The sequence below is a fragment of the Mastomys coucha genome, unplaced genomic scaffold, assembly GCF_008632895.1.
Source record: "Mastomys coucha isolate ucsf_1 unplaced genomic scaffold, UCSF_Mcou_1 pScaffold17, whole genome shotgun sequence".
Taxonomy (NCBI): Eukaryota; Metazoa; Chordata; class Mammalia; order Rodentia; family Muridae; genus Mastomys; species Mastomys coucha.
The window spans coordinates 4,319,843-4,326,625 of record NW_022196899.1 but is presented as its reverse complement, the minus strand read 5'-3'; the positions used below and the strand labels follow the sequence as shown (position 1 = coordinate 4,326,625).

Below are 6,783 nucleotides of genomic sequence, written 5' to 3'. Positions count from 1 at the left end.
GACTGAATGCTGCCGGAGAGGTAGATGGCACTTAGTCCGGCTAATCTTTTTTTTTTAAGTTAAGGTAGACTGATGAGTACCACAGTAGAGCTTAATTGCAGAAGTTTTATATGCCACTATAGCAACATCATAGGAAAATCTATAGTATTGCAGCAAACACCTTTATAATGGGCATATATATTAACGTATTCAAAGAGGTTGCTTTAAAAACTATATCTTATTAACACAATTAACGAAAACTAGCCCGACTCTATGACAGAACATTTAGGGGCCTAGGAAGAACATCTGTCCAATGTAGCACACTCGCTTACAGGCTCCCTGCCAACTAAGACTCGCCGTATCTGATAGCCGACCATGTCTTTTTGTAATATTTATATTGTCCTAAATATTAGAATCCCTTCAGGGAGCCTATAAAGGGCAAAACTGAAAACTACCATTTCCTCTACCAACAAAGAATAACTTATTCAGATGTGGAAATAATTCAGAGGTTAAAATTCTTAATGTGAAAGTAGGTAGAAAAAAATCCAAGTCGTTAGTTTTCTACTTCTAAAGTAAATACTATGCAGGTATGAGGCGGTGATAATCACATTAGGAATCCAAACTACACCCATTCCTGCATCCCATAACTGGAGAAGGGATGAGGATGCTCCCCACGTCACCGAGTCAGTATCCACTAGCTTATTTAATAGCCCCAAACCATGAGCTGTGTGCATCTGTTTGATACGTTAAAGTCCACCTTAGGATGGAGATTTTTTTTAACTGTGACCAAAACATTTTAATGTTGGAAATGTGAAGTATTTAGATACTACTATGGCTTCAAACTTCCATGGTCCACTGTGATCTTTTGGTCTTCCTGCTCTGTAGCCCCTGCTGCTATCGTTTGAGTAAGGTAGACCACCAGTTCATAGGTGGCCATCATAATGGCTGTGTTTGGAATCTGTCTCACTGGATGAGTTGTTAGACCGAGGTAAAGAGACCCATAGCCGTCTCCTTGAACAATCAAAGACAGTGTCTGAAAAAAAAAAAAGATTTGTATTTTGTCCCTTCTTCACGCAGCCTTGTTCTTACAGCTTCATGTGGATATGCTATGGTTGTGGCACAGGTTTTTGAGGTGGCAGCAGCTAGCATCGTTCTCACAAAATCCGATGCTTCTTACACAGATGCCTCATCAGTTTCCGTCATAGAAGCAGTCTTGCATCCCAGTAGGTTTTGCTTTATACTTTCATGAATAACAAAATGGATAACTGTCTCTGTTATGCCGGCATAGGAGGCAGACATGCCCCTGTAAAATCCTCCCAGTTCATCTGCCTGATATACTTTATGAATACATTCAAAAGCGCCCATTTGCTTCCCCCCCCCCCCCCCCCCCCCCCCGCGATTCCTTGCATGGAGCTGTAATTGAGTCTTTATAAGCCAAATGGGGTTGGTTGTAGTGATTGCAGTAACATGAGGTTTAGGTTAGTCCATATTTCTATAGGAAGTGGCCTGCGGCGGATGGGGAGCATAAGATGACACGACCTCACTCTTTTCTCGGGAGAAATGTACAGTAAATGCCTGCCCTTGCAGCTGAAATCATGTGTACTTGGGTAGAATCGGGATCCAAAAAGCACCATTCAACTTTTCCTTGCAGTTTGAATGAGCAGCAAAGTACATTTGCTCTGGAGGGAGCCACCCCCCACCAAACTGGGGTCTAATCCTCCACACAATGAGGGAGGGCTCTCGTTTTCCAGGATAACCTTTAGACGATGAAGAGGTCCTGGAGGCACCACTCAGTTGACACTGGCTCCAGCTGTGGTGCTCCGCTGAACGTCAGAAATACACAGTGTCCCCAAAGATGATGGCAGACGTGTTTTGACAACTTCCAGTGGACATGTCAGAATAGCTCCCACTGGACCTCCACACAGGTTCAGGGGTTTTAGTCCGTTATCATCAAGGTGGGAGCGTGGCAGCCTCCAGGCAGGCATGGTGCAGGAGGAGGTGAGGGTTCTACATCTTCATGGGAAGGCTGCTCGGAGAATACTCAGTCTGACTGATCTTGATAAAGGGCAGAGGAAGCAACCAGAAGACCCCTTTACCCATCAGCAGCTTCCAGGAAGGATCACCTTTCTGGCTGCAAATCCTCTGGGGAACTCAAGCTAGATCATGAGCAAAGACGCTTGAGCCACCTTTGCTGTGGTGCCTCTCCCGAGCAGCCTGGAAACTGTTCAAGACAATGACACAGATTCAGGCAAGGCTTGAAGGGACTGTGCTCTGGCGTTTGAAGCATGATTAAATGCGGAATTGAGATCGCCCTGGAAGCCTGGCTGCTTTTCCCACAGAATTCCTGGGCTACTTGGCAACCATGCCTCAGTCTTCTGATGATGTCCCATTCAATGGGGCCTGTGGGACTATAGACTGTAGACTGAAGAACAATTTTCTTTCTCTGTTTCTGTCTGTCTGTTTGCCTGTCTGCCTGCCTGTCTGTCTCTGTCTCTGTCTCTGTCTATCTCCCTCTCTCTCCTTTTCTCTCTCAATATGGACTCATGCCTTCAAGTTGCTATGGTAGTTGTACTGGCTGGTTTTGTGTGCCAACTTGACACAGGCTGGAGTTATCACAGAGAAGGGAGCTTCAGTTGGGTAAGTGCCTCCATGAGATCCAGCTGTGGGGCATTTTCTCAATTAGTGATCAAGGGGGTAGGGCCCCTTGTAGGTGGTGCCATCCCTGGGCTGGAAGTCTTGGGTTCTATAAGAGAGAAGGCTGAGCAAGCCAGGGGAGGCAAGCCAGTAAGGAACATCCCTCCATGGCCTCTGCATCAGCTCCTGCTTCCTGACCTGCTTGAGTTCCAGTCCTGACTTCCTCTGGTGATCAACAGCAATGTGGAAGTAAGCCAAATAAACCCTTTCTCCTCAACTTGCTTCTTGGTCATGATGTTTGTGCAGGAATAGAAACCCTGACTAAGACAGTAGCTGAGGATGGCTTTGAACTTCTGATCCTACTGCCTTTACCTTGAAGGTGTTGGGATTACAGGTGTTCAGGAGCAGGCTCTGTTTATGTAGTGCTGAGGATTGAGTTTTCAAGGCTTTGATGTCTTCCAAGGCAATCGAGTGCCAATCTGCAAAGCGTAGTATGCTGAAGATAAGGGCGAAGAGCCTGAGGATGGCCAAGAGACTGGATGCCTGAGTCTAGCTCCAGTGGAGTTCAGGTCCCAGAGAGGAGGTGTAGAGTCATCAAGAGAGGGAGACTAACATGCTATGAGGGTGAATCAAGATAGCTGGGTGTTTATTGGGGGAAAAAAGGCTACTCTTTTTATAGTCTATATTTGCATAGTGGTTTAATCTCAGCTAATGTTGAAAGCAGGCTTAGTGATTCCAGGAAATAGATGATCTTTTCCGTGTTTGCTATTAACTCGTTTGGCTTGTTTTTCAACATCCAGGATGAAACTTTATTACAGTGGTTTTCTTCTAGGCAAAAGCAGTAAGTTCAGCAAGCATCTAAGTCTCTCGTGTTCTCTAAGGTTCAGCAACCCCACTAGGTGGGTGTCCTTTACGCTTCCTCCTGTCTGCTCCCAGCCTTTGTGGTCAGGGAGTGCTAGACACTGAGTCCTGAGAAGCAAAGATAGAAGAGCAATTTTCATTCCTCGAGGGGCAAGATGCAGTAGTTGTACCATGTAGCATAACAAACACTGAGCTGTCTCCTAATTGGAATCCCATGTGCCTCCGTCTTACAACGTGGGTCTGTTCTTCTCATACACTCGCCAAAGGGAAGGTCCTGATACCTGACTTGTCTTTAATTATGTCATACCATCATAATCCCTTCAATGTATGCTCCTGTATATATGACAGATGGGGATCAAGCCAGTCTAACCTCTTAACAGAGTCTGCTTCTTGTGGAGACTACCAGATCTTGCTATGCATTCTGTACGTCAGGTACCTAGGGAATCAATCCTGGGCACTGTTCCTATACTGAACTCTTGCCCTCAAATACCAAGGCCTCGGACTCTGGGTCTGGGCTACTGTTTCTCTAGATTGTCTATTTTCCTCCTTGGGACCAGGTATACGTGCCTAAGAGTTTCTGAAATCATAAATCTTTAACTTTTCTCTATTCTTGGTGCAAACAGGGGGCACAATGGAGATTCTTGTATAAGAGCAGGCAGAGTTACTGTATGATTCCATAGTGGCTGAGGTTTTTTTTTTTCCCAAAGAATTATTTTGTTTAGAAAGACTACCGTTATATACATTAACATCCTTTGTTGTTGTTGTTGTTTTTTTTTTTTTTTTTTTTTTTTTTTTTTGAGACAGGGCTTCTCTGTGTAGCCCTTGCCATCCTGGAACTCACTCTGTAGACCAGGCTGGCCTGGAACTCAGAAATCACCTGCCTCTGCCTCCCAAGTGCTAGGATTAAAGGCTTGCCCGGCTCATTAACATCCTTTACCAAAACTCATGCAAAATTTCCTTTCCCAAAGGAAAAAAAAAAGCATAAAGAGATCCTTTTAGCACATGGTGAAAATCATCAAAGATGAAATTAAAAGTAATTTGGAGAATTGTGATCTGAGATGTTTATGTGCTGGCAGCACTTTGTCAAGCAAAGTCAGCAAGCAGTTTCACACCAGCGGTGGTCAGCAAGGGGTTCACACCAGCGGTGGTCAGCAAGGGGTTCACACCAGCGGTGGTCAGCAAGCCATTCACACCAGCGGTGGTCAGCAAGGGGTTCACACCAGCGGTGGTCAGCAAGCCGTTCACACCAGCGGTGGTCAGCAAGCGGTTCACACCAGCGGTTGACAGCAAGCAGTTCACACTAACTGGATTTTGGCAATACGAGAGCTTTTACTTCACGATGTAACTTCCTCTGAGGTTCTTACCTATTTCAACAGAACGTGTTTATGGCTTGGATGCTGGGGAAAAAAGAAAACCTTAAGATTGCTATGTTTTATCCCGAGACTTCTGCTGTCTGCCTGAGTCCTGCTCCTTTACTCCTTATGGATCATCAGAATCAATGGAAACAGAGGTACTTGAATATCAGGAACACGAGGCTGTCTAGACTGGACTCTTGTGCCAAGTACCAAAGAGCCCGGTGCAGAACAAATGCCGCTGGAGCACCTTGCAGCCGGAGCCAGGGCAACGCAGCCTTGTGTTCCTGATCTGCTGCATCCCGGTTTGTCTCTGGTGCTACCAAAGTCTTTAACTCAGGAAAGTCCAAGGCAGAGCAACATTGCCTGCTGGTTTCCAGGTTGAAACTTGTCATTGACGCAGGTAGAGAGGCAAGCTTTGGGTGAGGATAAGAGCAACAGGCTTGGTGCCGAGGGTTCCTCTCATGTCCTCAGGAAAGGAGCTGGGGTTGAGCCAGCAAAATCATTGTAGCTCCTCTAAATGAGGGTGACGACTCCATGGGTTTTATATCTGTGTCAACTATTTGGCTGTTTAAAAAGATTGATTGTCATCAAAAGAATAAAGAGATTTCTATGCTTGCTTTGTCTTCTTTCTAGCTTTTTTTTTTTTTTCGTTTCTTTCGAGACAGGGTTTCTCTGTGTAGCCTTGGCTGTCCTGGAACTCACTCTGTAGACCAGGCTGGCCTCGAACTCAGAAATCCGCCTGCCTCTGCCTCCCAAGTGCTGGGATTAAAGGCATGCGCCACCACTGCCCAGCTGTCCTTTTCTCTCTATTTCTTTTCTTTCTTCTCTTAAAATAATTCTTAATATATACAATGCGGGAAAGCTATTTCCTTGCATTACTCTATCTACTTTGCTTCTTTATTTTATTTTATTTTATTTTATTTTATTTTTCGCTGTTTTTGTTCTGTTCACATCAAGGTTTATGGCTCCAGGGAATATAAAATTGCCTTTCACTTGTATTAATTTCTTTTACGGTACCCACTACCTTGGAACTCATATTTGACAGGCAAGAAACGTAACTTGAAAACTGACTGAATGTAGCTAAGGTGGCAGTACACACTTGTAAACCCAGTACTCTGGGAGGCTGGGACAGGAGGGTTGTGAGCTCAAGGACTGCCTTCAGCTGCAGAGTAATGCGCTGTTAAAAAATCAAGAGACAAAACAAAATATTAAAAAATGAATTTAACCATTCAAGGTGAGCAGAAGTTCTGTTCTTGAAATCAAATGACTTGCCTAATAAATTCTGATACCCTCAAATGCCTGATCTTGTTCTTCACATACCTAGGGCACAAACTTGGCTAATGATATGAAACTTGTTGATGTGAAGTTACCATAATTTTACTATGACCAACCAGAAAAAGTATTTTTACATGGCTTCTGAAAACTTCTGGAGAGTCGGTTCCACATGTTGCTGGAGACATTAGGCCCCCTCTCATGACTTTTATTTTAAATACGAATTTGAGATTATAATATCATTTATATTATTTTCCCGTCCCTTCTCTTCCCTCCCTCTATTGCTCCTTGTACCCCCACCTTGCTCTTTCAAAATCATGACCTATTTGTTTTGTTAATTGTTGCACGCACACACACACATACACACGCACACACACATGTGCACACACACACACGCACGCACACACACGTGCACACACACATGCACATACATGCACACACACGTGCACACACACACATGCACACACACAAGTGCACACACACGTGCACACACACACATGCACGCACACACACATGCATGCACACACGCACGCACACACATGCATGCACACACACACGTGCACACACACATGCACGCACGCACACACACGTGCACACACACACACGCATACACACACGCACACACATGTGCACACACACACACACGTGCACGCACACACACACACTCCTGAATACATAAATA

The 6,783-nt window shown here is 44.8% G+C and overlaps 1 pseudogene; it reads right to left on the bottom strand.

The window, feature by feature from the left end:
- Positions 1-808: 808 nt before the first annotated feature.
- LOC116094843 lies at positions 809-5,127 on the bottom strand (annotated as a pseudogene).
- Positions 5,128-6,783: the final 1,656 nt, after the last annotated feature.